At 43.6% G+C, this 21,045-nt stretch overlaps 1 non-coding gene across 1 annotated transcript; it reads right to left on the bottom strand.

The window, feature by feature from the left end:
• Nucleotides 1-11,074: 11,074 nt before the first annotated feature.
• LOC105420404 (disease resistance protein RPM1) lies at nt 11,075-12,910 on the bottom strand. Its single transcript, XR_016058912.1, has one exon. It is a non-coding gene; the product is annotated as a disease resistance protein RPM1 (transcript).
• Nucleotides 12,911-21,045: the final 8,135 nt, after the last annotated feature.

Below are 21,045 nucleotides of genomic sequence, written 5' to 3' on the forward strand. Positions count from 1 at the left end.
TAATCATCGTAATGTCTCTACAGACAACGGTCGTGATCTTCTTAGAGCCACTTATCAACTTTTCAGCTGGGCTTCTCTCTTCGAGTTGATCATGTTCCCTTCTTTGGTGAAGAGGATGATAGACAACATTTTAGATTGCGCAGACTTGTTCAAAACGAAGGTGAATGAAATGGCTCGACAGGCTCGGGATATCTTTAGAAGAATTAGCTTCTATTGAGGAGTATCCCTCTATTAGGCATTTACTTAAGTTCCTTCCCGGGCCTCTAACTGTCACTGATTCCGCAGCGGCACACTTAGGTAACCTCATAACCAACTTGCTCATGTGTCAGCTCGTTCACCTAGATTTCAAGATTTTGCCTTCGGAGGTTCCCTCGATTGTTAAAGAAATCGCCTGCTTTGAGAATGAGGATGACACGACGATTCTTGAATGCAACATCAACGATCTGGAAGGCTTGCTGACTGTGGCCCAGGTGGTAGGAAAGGGCTCATTCTCTCCTCAGTTGTTGCGTGGGGAATACACTCCTTTGGTCAGAAAGCTTACTCCCCCTTCAAGCAGCAACCTTGAAGGACAGAATCAACTGGACACAACAAGGCCATTATAGGCTTAGTCTTAAGACTTGAGTGGACACTCTCATTTATAACCCTTTGTACCCCAATTCTTGGTTTTGATAACATCAATAATTGTATGAATTTTTTATTATATGAATCAAGTGTCCCTTTTTTACTTAAAGTGTTTGTGCGACATGTCTTTCGCTCTTCTGTCTTCCTCTTTTATAGCTTTCATCCCTTGTTAGTGTGAGACGAAAAAGAATATCCCACCCCTTGCTTTTCCTTGTGGCAGCCCGTCGTCGCTTCAATGACGTTGAATGAGGGAGCAGTGGCTTCCTCACCGCTTAGTATTTGATTGGAGAGGGGCTCATAATTCATGGTTCTCATGATTTGATGAGCTTGCTCGCTATAAATGCTCTAACCTAGGGGAGCTTTGGCTTCGATTAGAGGTGCATTGGTCTTGAGCTCATCACAATTCTTAGTCTCAAGGACAAACCCCTTTAAATGCTTCAAGCGATGCGCATGATCTCCAATTGACTCTGGAGATTACGAACCACACTTCTCATCTCTGCCATGGAGTCTTGTTTCTAAGAGCCTGAGGGATCACTCTTGTCTATCTGTACTTCTTCAACAACCCTGAGAAGTGTAGGACCTTCTTTTGGCTACCGATGATCTCCTTTTTCAAGGAGGACAAAATTTGGAGCACCTTCTATGCAGTTGATGCACCAGTTCTGCCTCTAGGAGAGAGATCGGGACATGCAAAACCTTTTGATGGTCTGATGTATAGGTGACCGTTGGTGCTGAAAGGTCCACCTCTGGGGCTTCCTTAGGCTTAGGGGCTACTTTTGCCTTGTCGTTTTGTTTTGGCGAATTAGAAGTAGAGGGAGAAGCTTCATCTTCAGGAGAGGATACCATGACCTTGGCGAGGTGGCAAGATATACTTGGGAGAATGGGGGTCAAAGGGAGGATCTTGCATTGTCTTTCCTCTTCTTTGAACATATCCATGATCATTCACCCCAGATCCTCAACGTCGTCATGAGACAAAGGTCCTGTCTCTCTCACAAGCTTCCGATCATAATCTTTTGGGTTTTCTGATGCTGAAAGGTTTGTGAAATAGTACTTGGCGGCGGTGTAGTGAGTTTCAACTATGGGGAATGGTCTTTTGTCAGCATAGACCGTGTGTTTCCATCCATCTCGATTGTACTTGAGACATTGGTGGAGCATGGAAGGGACCACCCCTTGATCATGAAGACAAGGACGACCAAGCAGGACGTTGTAAGAGATATCAGTGTCGATCATATGGAACTGAGCATAATCGTTGAGATCACCGATCTTGAGGCGAAGACGCATTGTGTCGGCTGGCTTTTTTCCTGACTGGTTGAACCCTTACACAGTGATGTGGGTAGGAGTGAGGTCGTCAGACCCTAATCCCAGTTAGGTGAGAATCCTTCTTGGGATTAGGTTAACTGTTGACCCTCCGTCTAGCATGATCCGATTGAGAGGGTAGGCGTGCAGTTCACCATTCATGAAGAGAGGGCGATTGTGGAATTTTCCTCCCAACTGAAGGTCATCTTCGGAAAAGGAGATTGTCAGGCACCCACTGAGAATGGCTAGGTCAACCTCAATAGGTTCTACCTCAGTCTCGTACACCTCTGCGTTAGAAAGAGCTTGGACCAGAACCATACGATAGTCTCTAGACAGCAAGAGGGTGTCATAGATACTTAAAAGGGCTGGAAGCTTTATCAGGTGCCCAATTATGTCGTACTTCACTTTATCCTCATTAGTCTTCTGTTTTCCTGATCTAGTCACTGGTGTAGGTGGTAGGGTACGTTTAAAAACAGGCTATGATTGGGTTTTGGTTTGAGACACTGACTGACTTTGTTGCTCAGCTAGTGTGGTCTGGGTTGATTGCGAAGTGATAGGGACTTGCATTAGGGATGTAGAAGTCTTGAGGTTTAAGTTTAGGGAAAAGTGAAGGATCAAGAAGTTTGAGGACCTTAAGCTATTGAGATGTGGGATGTAGCTTCTTTCCCAATTTTATGCCCATTTTCCCTATGCTAGATGGTACTTCCAAGATTTTCACCATGTGGGAGGCCTTTTTAGAACAAGAGTCTGAAGGTGACTCCGTCTTTGCTCAAGTTGATAGGGCGTCGGTGGTTGTAGAGAATCCTGCTGTCTGGGCCAATATTTCTCTGAGGCGTTCTTGCTGCGGCGTGGTGAGGCTGGTACCTCTGAACTCTTTGTTTAGAGTGTCTAAATCTAGGCATCGCCGAGCGGTACCCGCAGAAGGAATAGAGGAGGGGAAAGGAGAAGAATAATTAGAATGTTCCGGGCAGCGTTTTACGTCATCACCAGAATTGGATGTTTGCAGGGGGTATTTAAGGTCATGCCCCGGCATTGACCGTCGTGGGGTGATTAACGTCATTACCCATTTTGGCTGACTCTTGAAATATTGATAACTTAGGGCCGTCTGCTTGATGGGACGATAAGATGAGGTAAGCTGCGCCTGGGTTGAAGTCCTGCAAGGTCAGCAGTGGAGGAAGGCGTCTGAGGAGTTCTTCCTCGACTAGTGGTTGAGGAAGATGATTCCTTCAGCTGGCTGACCTAGGTGCTCGTTGTCTCTTTCGGGATCCCTGAGGGGGTGTTTCGATTGCCCTATCAGAGTGGCGGTGGCCCTAGCTTGGTGGACTGCCTCATGCTTCAGGGATTTGATCCTACTTCACCCATGGTAGACTTCCCAGGGCTAAGAGGTCGAGGGCTCTGAAAGGTCCAGTGCATGCTCATGAGGGGCATGTAGCTGGGCTTCCTCTTGAACGAGAGCAAGGGCTTGGACATGTACTGAGAGAACCGCACAGACAATGTGGCCTTTCTGGACTTTCTCTGTAACTATGGCCTCGAACTCAGTGCACTCCTTGAGTTCATGACCCCACACTTAGTGATAAGGGCACCAGAGTTTTTCCGTGCCCTGAGCAAGACGCTTAGGCTGTGACTTGGGGGTGACAAGACCTTGCTGGAGCATTGTCTCCAAGAGGGCTTGTAGGGGGTATGGCTCAGTATTTTGTTGGGCTTACGTCAGGGGGTCTTCTTGCACAGGCAGAAGAGGGACCTGAGGGTGTCTTGCCGGGTCGCCCTGAACTTCCAGACACTACTGCATCTTTTCTGCCTAGTGTTTATGGAAGCCAGTGCACTTGCTTATGTAATGACCTCGTATCTGACCAAAGGTTCTCTATCCCCCAAGGCAGGAACTTGGGTTGCCTTGTTGGCTTTGGGGTGGCGATCCCTTCTTCGAGCATTATAGAGGAAAATGAACGAAGAATAGAGGGTGCCCCGTCATCCTCTTGGATAGTGACTATGTGACCCGAATACCTTTTTCAACTCTTCGAGCTTTATCTGACCCTTGTTGATAAGGGCCTCGATAATGTCCTTGAGCTTGTAGCAATCGTAAGTGGGGTGGGCTACTCTCCTATGATAGGCGCTGTACTTATCATTCGACTCCTGCCCCGACAACTATACATTGGTGACCTCTTGCAGCTGGATCATGTTATGTTCTAGCACCAGTGGGAGCAATGCAGGGGTCAACTCTGTATCGAAGGGGTAAACCTTATTCTGGTGTTGGGTCCAGTAGTCATTCTGCTTACTGTATTTAGGAGGGGGGATCGAATTGTAGAACTGCTGCTTGCCCCTAGCCTGATGTGTCTATTCTTTAGAGAGGTCGAGAGTTTAGGGAGCCACGCCTTTAGTGTCAGTCACGATGACGACCACGGTGATCCCTGCATTTTGATTGCCCCGACTACTGGAGCGAGAGATTGAGCCAGAGGATTGCTGATAAGGGTTTCCATGGTGCTTGAACAATCCCTCTATACGAACTGCCTTAAAGATGAGCTCTGACATGGAGGGTGGAGTGGATGCCTTGACATATAGGGCGATCTTGAGAAGCATGGTTCGTACGTAGGTCTGGACTGCTTCCTTCTCGATCATGGGGGTGGCGTGAAAGGTCACCAACTCTCTCCATCGGGTGATGAACTTGTCAACCGGCTCACCAGGTTCTTGCATCAAAGTGAGGAGCTCAATTGTTTCCATGTTCCTATGGACTTCGTAGAAGCATTGGTAGAACAACTACTCCATTTCTTGCCAAGTGTACACCGAGTTTGGCGGCAGCCGAGCGTACCACTGGAAGGTCGATCCTTCGAGAGTCTTGATGAACTGGCGGAGGAGATGTTGTCTCCCGACAGGACTCTTGGAAGTGGGTCGTATGCTGATGAGGAGACATGGTACCATTGAACACGGAGTTTCTTTTTGGTAGTTCAGGGGAAATGACACCTGGTCAATGTACGAAGGATATGGCTTTTGGTAGAGTGGCATCTCCTGCATGTCCGGGACCTTGTTCTTGAGGCTATGGGCCACCATTGCATCTATGTCGATTTGGGAGACCTCGCGAGAAGAGGCACTGTCTTGGGAGACCGGAGGGGGAGTCTGCTTAGGAGGGGAGTCTGCTTAGGTGTTGTGTTCTCACCTCGGGGAATCAGATGAAGAAGGAGACCTGGAGGCCTCTAGGCGTTCCATCATTCCGAGGATGGCTTGCATCAGTTCCTCGAACTTTTTCATTTGCTCCTCTTGAGCATCGTTAGGTTCATTGATCACCATGACACTAACTGTTTCTTCTGGGAGGCCAGAGTCAGGTGATGCAGCGCACTGCCGAGGTTAGCAAGTCGTGGGTGGCAAGTCAGTTTAGAGGGGCTCAACTTGCCCCAACTGGACTCGGGCTTTGTATGCCGATCTTGTAAGGACTGGCTCTTGACGGTCTTGTGACCATGACTTCTAGGTTGTGATCACCAAACAGTATTCTTAGACTTGCTCAGGTTCCGAAGGAAGGGATTGCAAGGCAAGAGGTTGTCAGACGTGGTGACCTCGACTGCCTTGGAGGTTCCCTTAATCAGGAGCTGTAGGCCTCTTTTCTGCTTGAACCTGAGGTTGTTGTGGACCTCATTCCAGAACCGAGCCTAAGACCTGGGCTGCCCCATTTCTTCGAATAGGCGAGGGTCATGTCCATGATCTGGAGCAGAGAGTGGGGCCAAAGGATGGAGGGCAGCTTGTCTGAGAGGTTAGAGGCCTCTGTCTGACATCAAGCCATTGCCCCGAGTTCCTTTGTGAGGCCTAGGTGTTCGGTTGAACAGAGGTTGGCTCAAGATGGTACTCTTAGGGAAGACCTTTGAGTACCAGGGCTCAAGGTGCTTGCCTGACGTTGGGGAAGCAGCAAAGGAAGAAGCTGGTTTGTGACTTGAGTGGATAGACCACGAACCTGTGAGTGTGTGTAAGGGGTGAAGACCTTAAGACCTTTTCCTCTGTGTACCGACCCTCCAAGTGCGTAGGCTTGGAGTAGTGAAGGAGCACAGGGGGTTACCTTGCGGCGAACCTCTGGAGCGACAACAATTTTCTTGTGTTTCGTAGGGATGGATGGGGCAGCCTTTCGACATACCACGACAATATGATTGGTAGGATATTTGTTAGTAGCAGGGTGTGTGGCTACCCATGCAAGGGGCCTTAGTGGAGAGTCCACCAGGGCGAGAAAGCGGGGACGCAGGGACCTTTAAGTCCCCTCTCGCACTGATTCCTGACTCAGAAGTAGAGTAAGGAAGGAGGCTTGAGCGACTCGCCACGAGTGCAGGGAGAAGGAAGTCCTCGACCCGGATGAACTGGTTGAACAACTCAGGTGCCATAGAAATAGGTACAAAAAGTAAAAAAGAAATTAGTCAAACAAGAGCAAACTGACTAAGGGGTAGTAAGTCCCCAGTGGAGTCGGCAAACTGGTTAGGTGTCTTGATCTCGCCCTCTGGATCTCGTGGCACTCGTCTCGGGTTTTGGGGAACTTGATATTTGAGATTGCTCTCTCGGAACCTTGCTCTATAGCAAGGGCAGGTATACTTACTAATGAGAGGAATTTTATGTGAGTTCGGGACTTACCCGGGCTGGCTCGTGTGGATATCGTCTTAGATCATGAAAAAAGCCCCTTAGCTACTTGAGTTGGTTCAGAATGGCCTCCCTTGACCTGTAATCCTTTTGTTTTTCTGCACAACACTTCTAAGGTTAATTTGTAAGACTAGTGGGTCGAAGGAACCCACCCTTATCTTAGGGCAATGCACATTCACAATAGAAGGCGATGAAGTGCAAGGTTCATTGAAAGAAAGAAATGAGAAGAGAGCTTGACGTGGGGGTGAGACTAGCATGACTACCAAAAATTACCAACTCGGAGTGGTAGTAAGACGGGCATGGTTCTTATGACTAGCACGGCGGCAGTACTACTCGAAATCACGGTCGGCATGTCAGTGATAGGCTAGGTCTACCCTCAGTCAAGTGAGAGGAGAAAGAGGTAAAGAGGAAAGAACGAGACGACAAAGAGAAGGGGAAGTCTGGACAATAGGCATCGCGGTGGACAATGTAAGGAGACGGCGCATCCCTTGTGGACGGTGCCAGCTCCTGAAGAGGCACACGGTGATAGCTTCTCCTACGTCACATGACGATAGGCACGGGATGCAAGGAGAATGGCGATGGGCGCCGGTCTCGTGGAGGAAGCTCACGGACAGTAATGGGTGTCACCAGAGCCTCTAGCGGGGGACGATAGGTATCGCTGTCTCCGCTAGACGTGCAATAGAGGGAGACCCCTGCAGGCGGCAACAAGCTTCGTTGTCTGGGTTCTTCATCGAGACGCACTGCTATGTCTGCGGGCGGCAATAGGCAGCGCCATCTATAGACTTCATTAAAAAGAAAGAGACAGATGAATAGAAGCGGAGGGGGACTCGTACATGGCCCTGCTATCGCCATGAACAACCTGTGGGACCAAGAGAGAGGCATGCACGGCACTGCCACTGCCGTGCACGACCTCTGCAAGAAACTCAGATGAGAAAGGGGGAGAAGAGAGGGGAGAAGAGCGAGAGAAGAAAAAAAGGGAAAGAAGAGAGAGAAGGTTTACCACAACCCTAGGGGTACCAGTAAAAAAATTTCTCTCACCTCACTCTCTCTTTCAAACATTACACCACAATGGTAAGAAAGAGAAACTTGTATTAATTGAAAACTCTCTTGTATGTGTATGCCTCTGCCTCTTCTTTTTTCCGTACAATCATGGTACGTATATACAAGTATACCCCAAACATGGGTGGATGATCAAAATTAACCCTAATTGCTAGAAATTAAGATTAAATTGAATTGAAAAAAATTAGAAAATAGGTGCAAAATGACAGATTTGCCTCTTTCTAACAAATTGTGGAATTCCATAACAGTCCCTGTGTTGCCCTTAGACTTGCATGATCTTGCATGGCTAATCCGGGGTAGGTCTGGTGCCTAGTTGATCGTAAGATGATTATTTTTTTGTAGGGCTCGACATAACAATCGATTTGATACCAACTTCAAGCCATGGATTGTGTTTTTCGTGCACGATCATGTGACTTGAATTTTGAATAGATCTTGAAACTTTGGATCGATAGTGTGTTCGTTCCTTGATGTTTTACGTGTTTTCTATGCTGAAATCACACTGAGCATGCCACTACGATCACAAGGCACCAAACGCAGCTTGATTCTATGGCCGAACGAAGATTTTGTGACTTTGGCACTTTGGCTGAAATCAAAGATTCCGATGACGGAATTAGCGGCTTGTTCATTGGCTTCGTGTATAGAATCCGACCATTAATCATGTACGGGGTTCGGGTCAGAGATGGCTCAAGACCTTATGCCCGCAATGGAATTGGTCTCACATAGATCAAGCTCGTGAGCGACGTAATTTGGCCACTCGAGCGAGGCACGATGCTGCTGAATTTCCTGCACGTTTGTTCATGGATCAGTAACTTCTCTCTAGCTTTTCTTCATGCTCAGGTATCATCACGGGGCGTGCCACATATCGAATCGCTCGTCTTGACTAAACGAACATGCTCACCAAATTTGAGTGTGATCTGACCTAGGATGAGTGAGACATGAGCATCAAAATTCATTGGTCGTGACTGTCCCTTCAATGGTGTAGTGTTGCTGGGTGGCCGCACGAGAGCGTGCGGCTTCTCCTGTTTCACTTTTTTGCCTATAACTTCTTTCTAGAATGTCCGTTTGAGCTGAAACTTGACCTTTGGGGATTTTCAACCATGTCAGATCCAATGGTAGTGGTCCCACAGCAATTTGAGGTACTGCAAAGGTAGCTCTAGTTATAGGGGTCCGTTTCAGGCTGCTAGAGGTCGATTCTGCGAGAACTATTTCTCAGTCGGCGCTACCTTAAACATGTCGGAATGCGACAAATATTGGCAAAAGATTCTTGAGAGACCTCATGAAGACCTTAGCCAGTTATGAGGCTGTTATGAGACTGTCCAAATTTCTAGTACTTGCTAGGCCTTTATTGAGTGGGGGCCCCATGTTGATGAAAAATACCTTCCAACGATATTTTTCAACACTAGTCTCATATTTCCTTTCTAAAATCCATTTAGAAATTCAGGTCTCTCGCTCTCTCTCTAAAACCTTATACTGTACGGATAAGGTGCACCTATAAAACCCACTAATGGAGGTCCTTCCTTGCTAAAAAACTCTCAAATAGATTATCTTGACCTCGAGATTCATAGACATGAAAAAAGAAGAGATTGAGCTGTCCTAAAACTAATTCATCTTCTAACGCATTATCTCGACCGTTCATTTCAAGATTTTGAAGCATTTATAAATTTTCTTGATCGTCACCATTTCTAGAAATTTAAATTTTATAATTGATAGTAAAAATAGATTTTCACATTATTGCAAGGCTTAGTGGTACCGAAACTACATTTTGGCCATAGTTTTGAGGCACCGAAACTACATTTCTGCCATAGTTTTGAGGCACACCTTATAAGGTTGACACCTTAGACAAACCTCACCCCTTTCTTAATCAACTAGAAATCTTTATGAGGCTATCCTTCCAAACGGTTCTTATCTTCGATCTTTTTTTCTTGCCATTTGAGAATATTGCAATTTTGGGTACATCCAAACTTTAGTCTTTCTAAGTCTTGTCTTCTTCACTCTCTATATTTGAGTCTTTCTAAGCTTTGTCTTTTTCACTCTCTATATTTGAGTCTTTCTATCTCCAAGGAAAACCTCTATTTTGTTTGTGTGCACTACCTTATGTACCACAAATGTTTTTGATCAATCTAGTAATACTCTCAATTGTACGAAGAATTTTGTATCTTGCAACACATTATCTTGACCGTCCATTTTCAAATTTACATAGGCTTATAGATCAACTCAATTTTAACCATATTTGGAGATTAAAATTTTATAATTAAAAATGAAAATGGATTTTAGATAATCTTAAAGAAAAAATTGCACCAAAATTCCATATTATGATAAAAGTTAGAGCTGCACCTTAATTGGATTGTTTAAGTTTGTAATTTGTAACCTTTTAGAAACCACACCATATACAAAATTAAGCCTTTTTTTTTTGGAATTACTATAGGCACAATTAAATGCCCATTGCACGTATGAATCACCGACTACAATGAACAAATAAATAGACATGGAGTTAACGTCTGAGTTCCTAGGAGTCGCAATCCGGGATTTCATAAATCGAGGACCTTATACTTTTGGGATCGGGATCCAATTTCCTCATGAGCGAGCTCCATAGATTATAGGATCGGGGTCACAGCCATGTTTGGATCTAGTTCCGAGAATGTCGGGATCGCGATCTTGAAATTCTTGGAGCGGGCATCTAATTTGTTCAAGAACCACATCTACAATGTTACAGAATGCTTTCCATGAGGCAATACGAGCTCCGTTGTGTAAGGGATCGAGATCCGTTAACGGGAGAGAGATCCGTTGTGAATGAGAGCGAGATCCATGAAATCGAAGAAGCGAGCTCCATTTTGAATGGGAGCGAGATCCCTGATGTAGAGGGAGGGAGCTGCGTTGTTAATAGGATTGAGAATCCTAAAAATTGGAGCGAGATCCCAAAAACTTGGGAACGGGGTCCGAGTGAGATCCCGGCTGGTGAATGCCGATGTAAGATTCCGGAGCGAGAGAGCTACTCGATAACTATGGTGCATACAACTTCCTGTGAATTAAATGCTTACAATGCCAATAACATTTTAATTTCCTTCAATGTAAGTTGCTTATATTGGCCGCTTTGTCATGGGTTTGCCATGGCTTTCGGAGGATGAGACAAGTCTTCAACAATATTATAGTCCACTTGAGGGCGCACAAAATGTAAAGTTTTGCATTCCAAAAACCAGTTTGCAAATCTTTTACATTACAAGAGAAACGTCCACAAAATGCAAAACATTTTGCAAAAAACCAGTTTTGCAAATTTTGCAATCCAAGTGGAGAGAGAGAGAATCAGCAAGACATACATATGGTTCGGCTACGGTGCCTACGTCCACATAGGATAAGCCAATCTCTCGTATCACAGGGATTACTCTGGTTTACAAGAGATTTGTAGAGTTGCAATTTTTTCATTTAGAAACAAATCTTATAACAACTGTAATCCTGCAAAAAAAAAAACTCAATATCTTGTAATCCATAAGATAAGAAACCCAATATCTAGTTGTTATAACCATCAACAACTTGATTCCACATAAAGCACTTTATCAATCATGAAATATATCTACTATTGCTATGTGTTGTATAATGTGGTAGTCTTCTCCTTTATATGAATCCAATCTTTCTATGAACATCTCTGGCATATTTCCAATGAGAAAGTACCGGAGAGAAGTGATTTTTTTAATGCTTATATCCAACTTCTTCAACTTCTTGCACCCAATGATGCTAAGGTTCTCAAGTAGTGGCATGGATCCATTTTGCATCCCACCCCACCATTCCAATTCCTCCAAGTCATAAAGCCCAAGATGCTTCAGTTTTCTAATCCATTGAGGCCACCAACTCCCATTCTCTTTCCACTGTAAGCCTTAGAAAGTGTAAGCCTCGCCAAATTGGGCAAAGATTGCAAGGCCACCAGTAGATCAACATCTAATGCAGAAGACCCCAAGTACAGAGTCTTTAGATGCCTATGGCTGTACAACCAGCTCGGTAACTCGCCTAAAACTGCATCCACACTTAGTTGCCCGAGTCCCGTTGGCGGGCAAGTCATTGATTGCAAGGATATTTGGCTATTTTTATCCACTAGAGACAAGGTTTCAAGGTCAGACATGTTTTTGATGGACTCCATTATCTGCATCCCATCCCCCTCACTCACAACCTGGACACATAGCTTCTTGAGTTTGATCAACTTGGACAATTCTTTGACAACAGTTCCCTCAACAGTTGCGCGTTTCAGCGTTTGAAGGCTTTTCCAACCCTCCACATGGATATTCAGCTGCATGTATTCATCATGGTTGAGTTTTTTATAGAGTTTAGGTACTTCATTAATTGCTTGCTCGGTAGAATTTCTTCGCCGACTTACAAGCAGGTGGGTCAAGTGTTGCAGAACTGAGATCTCTTTGGGAAATGATTCTAAATTAGAGCCCCTCACATCCAAGGTTTCCAGTCTAGGAAGGTATTTCAAATACTTTGGGAGTTTCAGAATCCCTGTATTTCTTAACCCTAGATATCTCAAATGAATTAATTTTCTGATCTGCTTAGGCAGCCTTTCAATTTGAACCCCGTCGAAGTCCAAAACTATTAGGGAGCTTAACCTCGATAAATCCGATTGTGAGGTATGAGATACATTGTCTCTCACAAAATTTAACTTGGAAATTCTGGTTTGTAAGGTAAAGGGCAAGATGTCCTCACCAAAATTTAGAAGAGTGCGTGTTTTCAGCTTGTGGTTAGGAAGCACGCCATTGATATTGCTCTCGTGGATTGAGAGGTGCAATGTTTTATCAGCAAATGTGGAAGATTCATATGTTAGAACTTGCTCAAATTTCTCCTTCTCTGCAATAGATAGAGCAAGCTGGCGCACCACAACATGGACCTGGCATGATCAAATTTCTCTGGTGATTGTCTTGCTTGCCACCTGAATTAAGTTCCTGTCAAGAAGTTCCTTCATACAATCCTCTGCAGCCTCCTCGAACTTCCCTCGTTGTGCTTCTACAAATCCTTCAGCAACCCATAATCTAACCAACATGGTTTTTTTAATCTTGTATTCCTCTAGAAACCAAGCACAGTACAAGAAACAATATTTGAGGAGAGGGCGCACTGCATTATAACTCGTAGACAAAATCCCATTTAATGACGTATTGTTAGGTGTAGTCCTATGGATTATGTCTAAAACATCAATCCAATCTCCCACTTCCATGGCTTTCCTGGACACAATAACTGCCATGGCCATGATTGCAAGGGGTAGACCCTTGCATTTATTCACAATAAGTCTTCTCACCTCTTTAAAATCTCCAGAGAGTTCTCTTTCTTGAACTGCATTCTTTCTAAACAAAAGCCATGCCTCTTCATCTGTTAAGGGATCAAGGATGTGCTGATGACTCTTTACCTGTCCTGGTATGGAAATGAGGTCCTTTGTGCGGGTCGTGTCCTGGTATGGAAATGAGGTCCTTTGTGCGGGTCGTGAGGATAACCCTGCTTCCAGGCTTACATTTTAACAAATAAGTTTCTACCTCAACCCAAATTTTGTCACTCCACACATCATCGAACACCAGGAGAAAAAGGTTGTGTAGGACCTGACGCTCCGCGTTATGGGGATGGCATTAAAAGTCATCGAGCGCGTCTTTGAAAAGGGTATGTAGGACCTGGCGCTCCGCGTTATGGGGATGGCAACCGTCAGATCCGAATAGGTGTCACATGGATGCGGTTCTAGAAATTAAAAAAAATTATATGTTGAAGTATATATTTTATGCACTAATTTATATAGGGTTGCAACTTTAGAATGCAGAATTAAAGTGCACCTAAAAGGTTCATCATAAGACGTTGTTTTGATGTTGGAAAACCTTCTAATTGATCATCTCGACATCGATATATATATATATATATATATATAGATATTCTTAGTCCCAAAAAGAGTATATTGTATAACACATTATCTGAACGGTCTATTTTTTAGGTATTTATGAGTTTATAGTTGGGAAAATTACAAAAAAAACCTCAAAATGAGACTCTCTAGACAACCCACCCCGAGCAAAGTTTTTTTAAGCAACTTTTATCCCAAATTGAACTTTTCTAGAAAATAGCCCCCAAGTAAAAAAAAACATATTTTTTTGAAGAAAACGGCCATACTGTTGGACTGCACCCATTTTGTGTCGGACCGCATGCCCAAAGTGCCGGACCACTACTATTTTATGTCGAACCACATGCTTTCCAGAAGCCCAAAGTGTCAGACCACACCCATTTTGTGCCGGACCGCATGCCCAAAGTGCCAGACCACCACCCTATTTTGTGCTGGACTGCATGCATTCCATAAGCAAAGTGCCGGACCGCTCCCATTTCATGCTAGATTGCATGGTTTCTGAAGGGTATTATGGTTTTCATTTTACCTTTTTTATGACTTGGGGGTATTCGCTAGGAAAGTTAAATTTGGGGTAAAAAGTGGGAAAAAAAGTTTGGTTGGAGGCTTGGCGGTTATTTGTAATTTTTTTTTTATAGATCTACTTGATTTGAACTATGTTTCTCACACCATCCTAATTATTTTTTACCCAAAATCTGTTTATGATAAAATTTGGCAGTGCGTCATAATTTTATTGTTTACGATTGAAACCTAATGGGAATATGTGATGGGGAGGTTTCGTGTCACGACCCCACCCCCTGACCCCTACCATCCCAAACTGGAGGGCAATAGAGTGCGAGATCGCGACCAGAGGTCACGTACATCACTCAGGTGGGAGTGGCATCAATACGTGTTAAGAGGGCAGAATCAAAGCAAACCACGATAAATAAAGAAAAGCTCATCTAACAAGTACAGAAACTGAATAAATTAAAAACACTAACTTCATTAATCTTCAAAAGTCTTTACAATAAAGTATGAGGCTCACAAGCCTAACATTCATCTCAAAATATTACATCAAACAGAACAACATGTGGCAATGCCACCAGACACTTACAAGGCCAAAAAGAAATCCTGAACCAGGTTGAACTCCGAACGCATGCTTGCACCAGTCAGTTGCTCGCCACACGCGATCAGGTACTAACAATCTACACAGAAGAATTAAGCGGAGTGAGTAATAAGCCCAGTAAATAGATCACTGCCTTTGCCTTCCTGACTATCAGTATATATATAATAACATGCCCATAGTCCATCAGAGATTGCATTTGTCATACAGAGTATGGTCATACTACAAAGTACATATAATTATTGTATAGAAAGAGTAAGACTCAACCAACAAAGAATTACTTGTTCTCAATATGACATTAACTGTTATGCATAACAAAGTTACATCAGGTGGTCATATAAAATACAGAATTCAAATAAGCAAAACAGATTAAATTACTTCCGAAGTAGAAGCCACATCGATCAGGCTAAGCCAATCCTGGAACTTGGGACTTCCTCATTCAAGAGGGAGGATAATGACAAGTGGATACCCCGCTTTGTAATATCCTTACTCACTCACACATCCCAAACACGCTTTGGGGCTTCCGATAGGCTGAGGCCTTGCAAGACACGACCCTCTATTGTTCTCTCAGCCAAGAGGGTATTACACTACCATTAGAGGACCCAATACATAGTGCCCAAAAAATTTGGGGGGGCGCGACCCTCCCTATTATTTACAGTCACCTCTGGACTCTACTCCTATCATATGGATTGAGGTATAGTATACCCCACTATCAATGGAGGACCCATTTTGTAGCAGTTAGATAGCAATATTCATATAACAGAAACAGAGTATCCACTACCAATGGAGGACCCATTGCATAGCAGTCAGATATCAGTATTCATATAGCAAAAACATAGCATTCACTACCAATGGAGGACCCATTGCGTAACAGTCAGATATAAGCATTCATATAACATAAACAGAGTATCCATTACTAATGGAGGACCCATTACATAGTGGCCGGAAATCACATATATCAGTTGCTCCGTGTATAAGCATGCATAACATTCATTCATTCATAATTTACTCTTTTCAAGAGCTCAGGAACATTCACCATTCCTAGGATCATAACTCCTATACAACTTAAATTCACTGTTGTCCATATAAATCATGGGCATATACAGAATGAGGCATAGCACGCAAATTATGAGGGGAATCTAACTAAATTCTGATTCCAATTTGATAACTGAGCATTACTTAATTATTAAAGGTACGACGTATCGTTCTGAATCTTGCTTAATTTCTCCCATAGTGACATATATTCACAATTCAAAGTATAGCTTGCAACCTAGCAGGAATTTCCGAAAAATTTTAACATGCAACTTTTAACAGACATTTAGAGCTTTCAAATGGCTGCAGTTTTGTGTCATTTGGACTTTAATAGGTCAAGCAAAGTCTCAGTATAACAGAAGCAATGTTCCTGGAAATTATCACAGTCTGCTAACAAAGGTATATGAGCACAAAATGAAACACATCTTCCAAACTATCAAGAATCTCAATTGGATATAAACATTAAACGCAAAGTAGACTCATAGACCTTTCAAATGGTGGTGATTTGAGGCTAATTGGATATCATTTGCTAAGCAAAATCTTATTTCAAAATCTTGTAAGTTCCCTGGAAAATTAGAATACACTCATGGCACATTCCAAAGGGCACTCCATAACTTCAAATCCATGCAAGGTAACAACATGAAACCTTTCTATCTTAAACTAGACTCACACAAACATCATTCTACAGAATTTTAGGATCCACAAGAGTGATAACAGTGCCCAACTTATCATGCAAAGAAGATCTTATTGCTGGAAATCATAACTCAAACATGCATGCTAAACATCACACTTTGTTCATAGAGATTCCTACTTAAATCTCATACTTTCAATTTCATGCTCTTACAACTTGATGCGAGGGGGTAGTAATCCACTTACACAGCCAACAATGGTGCCCTCCAATCTTTCTTCTGCAGTTCTTCAACTCCAACCATAGCTGCTCCAAAGTGAGGGAGTGAACTTCCTCAAAACATGTCTTAGAGAGAGAAAGAGAGAGAGTGAGAGAAGTGAAGGACGTGAGAGAGAGGGAAGAACTTAAGTATTCCCTCAAGTAGCAGGTGGCAGCCCTAGTTGACGGGTGGCACGCAACTCCCATGCAGCTGGACAAGTGGCGAACACCTAAACATGCATAGCAGTGTCGTAGTCGACGTTATACCCACGACAATGACCGTTAATCACTCGCGACATTGTAATCTCGCTACCGCGCGCACACTGCCGCGCTCTCTCCACTATTGTCGCACGTGCTTCACTATCGTCGTGTGCTCTTCACTATCGGCGCGCTCTTACTATCACTGTGTGCTCTTCATTATCGTCGTGCGCTCTTCACCATTGCTATGCGCTCTTCATTATCGCCGCGTTCTCACTATCGCCACGTGCTTGCTATACTACGCTCTCACTATCGCCACGCGCTCACCTGGGTCCTTACACGATGCCTCTGTTCTCCAAACAGCGATGCTTACCTTCTCCAAGCGGTGATGCCTCTAAACGGCAATGCCTCTCTTCTCCAAGCGATGATGCCTCCAAACGGTGAGGCCTCTCTTCTCCCATCACAGATGGTGTTATCCCTCTTCTTTTTAGCCTCCTACCGTTGTGCGTGTTTCAATGGCCAGGAAAACCTTGATCGTTATTTCATCCCCCCCTTAAGAAAGATTTTGTCCTCAAGTTCGTCAATCGAATAAATGGGGGTACATAGCCTGTATTTCATCTTCTCGCTCCCAAGTTGATTCTTTCTTCTAATGATATTGCCATAAAAATCGGACTAGAGGAATCTCTTTGTTGCGCAAAACATGAGCCCTTCTGTCCAGAATCTCGATTGGCTGTTCAAAATAAGTTAAGTCTTCCCTGATCGGCATTTGTTTATACTTTAGGACGTGAGACAGATCGAGCTGATACTTTCTCAACAGTGAAATATGGAAGACATCATGAATATTTGCCAAATAGGGCGATAAGGTCAGTCGATATGTTGCGACTCCGATTCTCTCTAATATTTCAAAGGGTCCGATGAATCACGAACTTATCTTCCCTTTCTTACCAAAACTCATAATTCCCGTTATTGGTGACACTTTCAGAAAAGACCCGATCACTTGCTTCAAATTCAAGGTCCCTTCGGTGATTATCGGCATAACTCTTCTGCCGACTCTAAGCTGTTTTAAGCCATTCTCGAATTAGGATGATTTTTTCTGATGTTACTTGAACAATTTCAAGCCCTAACAGTCTCCTTTCGTCGACTTCTTCCCAAAACACTGGCGATTTGTATTTTCTCCAAAACAGGGCTTCAAAAGGTGTCATTTGAATACTAGCCTGGAAACTGTTGTTATATGCAAATTCTATTAAAGATAAATGATCATCCTACTTTCCTTTAAAGTCTGTAACACAGGCCCTCAACATATCTTCTAAGGTCTGAATGGTCCTTTCCGACTGTCCATCAGTCTAGGGGTGAAAAACAGTACTAAAAGTAAGTCTTGTCCCCAAAGCTGATTGCAGACAGCTCTAAAACCTTGAAGTAAATCTAGAGTTCTTATCGGAAACAATACTAACAGGTACTCCATGCAGCCTTACTACTTCCTTGACATACTGCCGAGCCAGTTTGTCTAAGGTATAGGTAGTGCAGACTGATAAGAAATGTGCAGCCTTAGTTAATCGGTCCACGATAACCCAAACACTGTCATGTCCAGTGCCTGATCTTGGCATACCGGACACAAAGTCTATAGTGATGTTCTCCCACTTTCATTCATGCACAGGCAAGGGTTGCAATAGTCCGGCAGGTCTCTAGTGCTCAGCCTTTACTTAATGACAAGTCAAACATTTAGAAACAAATTGTGCCACGTCCCTCTTCATTTTAGTCCATCAAAATATTTTCCTGAAATCCTGATACATTTTTGTGCTTCTTGGGTGTACAGTGTAACGTGAGTGGTGTGCCTCTTCTAAAATGACTCTCTTTATATTTTTGTCATTTGGAACGCATACTCGTTCTTTAGATCTTTATTGCTGACAAGGAAATTATCCTTTCTTTCCTGCTTTAAGTCTTCCAGAATTTTCATAAGCTGGGGGTCTGTCTTTTGGGCTACTCTGATATGTTGAAAGAGCTGAGGTTCCACTCTTATACCCATAATTATTTCTAATCTAGAACTAGAGGGTAGTATCGGGCACCACTCCACTGCATCTTCTATCAGTTTTATCTCTCGGGCCATCAGTTGTGCTAGTGATCTCAAGGGTTTTTAGCTTAAAGCATCGACTACTACATTTGTTTTTCCCGGTTGGTAATTGATGGTGCAGTCATAATCATTCAGTAGGTCCATCCATCTCCTTTGCCTCATATTCAACTCCTTCTGAGAAAATAAATACTTGAGGCTCTTATGGTCTGTAAATATCTTAAACTGGGTCCCATAAAGATAGTGTCTCCAAACCTTGAAGGCAAAGACCATGGCCGTGAGCTCTAAGTCATGAGTTGGGTAATTTTGCTCATGCGGCTTTAATTGTCTAGAGCCATAGGCTATAACATTCCCGTGCTGCATTAATACACACCCCAATCCCTAATGGGAAGCATCAGTGTAGACCACAAATTCTTCGTTTCCTTTTGGCAAGATTAGTAATGGGGTCGTAGTTAATCTCTTCTCTAATTCTTATTAACTCTTCTCACAATCATTTGACCATATAAATTTTATTTCCTTCTGGGTTAGGTGACTCAAGGGAAGCGCTGTCTTTGAGAAGTCTTCTCCAAAATGCCTATAGTATCACACCAGACCCATAAAACTACCGACTTGGATCACACCCGCTGGCCTTCCCCATTTTAGTATGGCTTCAATCCTACAAGGGTCAGCCGTGACCCCGTCTTTAAAAACAACATGCCCAAGCAAGGTCACTCTTGGAAGCCAAAACTCACTTTTCCCCAACTTGGCATATAACTTTTCTATCATCAGGGTCTGGAGAACCATTCTCAAATGTCGTTCATGCTCTTCTCGATTCCTTGAGTACACCAAGATGTCATCTATAAAGACTACTCAAACTCATAAAGGAAGTTTCTAAAAACCCTGTTCATCAAATCCATAAAAATGACCGGGGCATTAGTTAGTCCAAGAGACATTACTACAAACTCGTAATGACCATAACGAGTCTGCAATACAGTCTTAGGGACATCTTCTTCCTTGACTCGTACCTGATGATAACCTGACCAAACGTTCATTCTTAGAAAATACTTGGGCCCCTTGGAGTGGGTCCAAGAGATCATCAATTCTTGGCAAGGGGTACTTATTCTTCACAATGACCTGGTTCAGCTACCGATAGTCTATACATAACCTCAAAGATACATCTTTATTTTTAACAAACAGGATGGGTGCACCCCAGGGCAACAACTGACCCTTCTTTAGTAATTATTGCAATTGTTCTTTTAATTCAGCTGGGGCCATCCTATAAGAGGCTTTAGAGATGGGGGCAATGCCATGGACCGCATCTATCTCAAATTATATTTCTTTGACTGGGGCCAAAGAGGTTAACTCTTCAGGAAAGACCTCTAGATATTCTCTCACCATCGGTATTTCTTCTAACTTAGACCGGTCATTCCGATTTTCCACTACGTAAGCTAGAAACCCTACACATCTTTTAGCTAATAAAAGGGAAGCCCGAATAGCCGAAATAAAATGCAGAGGGGAAGCATCCTTTGAGGCTTACAATTTTATCATAACAATCTACAGTAGCATGGTATGTGGATAGCAAGTCCATGCCCTAAATAGCATCAAAGTCTGGGATATCTAACAATCTTAGATCTATAGGCAGCACACACCCTTCAAGCAAAGTGCCACAGTGTTTAAAAATAGTATCAATTTCTAAAGATTCTCCCATAGGTGTGCACACTACCAATGTCTAGTCAAGCAAGGAAGGTCTAGCATTTATGTGGCATGCAAAGTGAGGTGCAACAAAAGAGTGTGTAGATCCAGGATAAACTAGGGTTTTTGTGTCAATGCCATAAATGGAGAGCGCACCTTGGATAACTAAAGTTGATGCCTTAGCTTCCTGCTCAGTAAGAGTAAACACCCGACCTTGAGTCTTTGGCAGATTCTCTGGTCCCCTAGCTGGGCAATCCCTAATCTGGTAGCGTGGCCTGCCCCACGTAAAGCACGCACCAGTCTTCCTTTTGGCGATCAGCCGCTAAGTGATTATCTTTCCCGCAATGTCAGCACGTTGGGCGCCGGTTCTCCCTTATGTCGCCTGGCAAAGTCCTCCGATTCGTTTTACCCCTCAGATTATCTCTTCCCCTGAAGTTCCTCCTTGGAGGATGTCGAGCCTTTCATTCCAAACATTTAAACTAGGCTGGGCCCATTCTACAGTTTCCTCTAACCCGAGATTCTTCACAATCCCTCTCAATCTTCATGAACAAGTCCACCAATGGGGAGAAGGTTTAAGATTTACCGATATCACCCTCCCCCTTATGTCTGACCTAAGACCCCTCTCAAACTTACTTGCTTTACGCGTGTCAGTATTGATGATA

This window comes from Amborella trichopoda, chromosome 7 (assembly GCF_054954075.1).
Source record: "Amborella trichopoda isolate Santa Cruz 75 chromosome 7, AtrichopodaSantaCruz75HAP2 v2.0, whole genome shotgun sequence".
Lineage (NCBI taxonomy): Eukaryota > Viridiplantae > Streptophyta > Magnoliopsida > Amborellales > Amborellaceae > Amborella > Amborella trichopoda.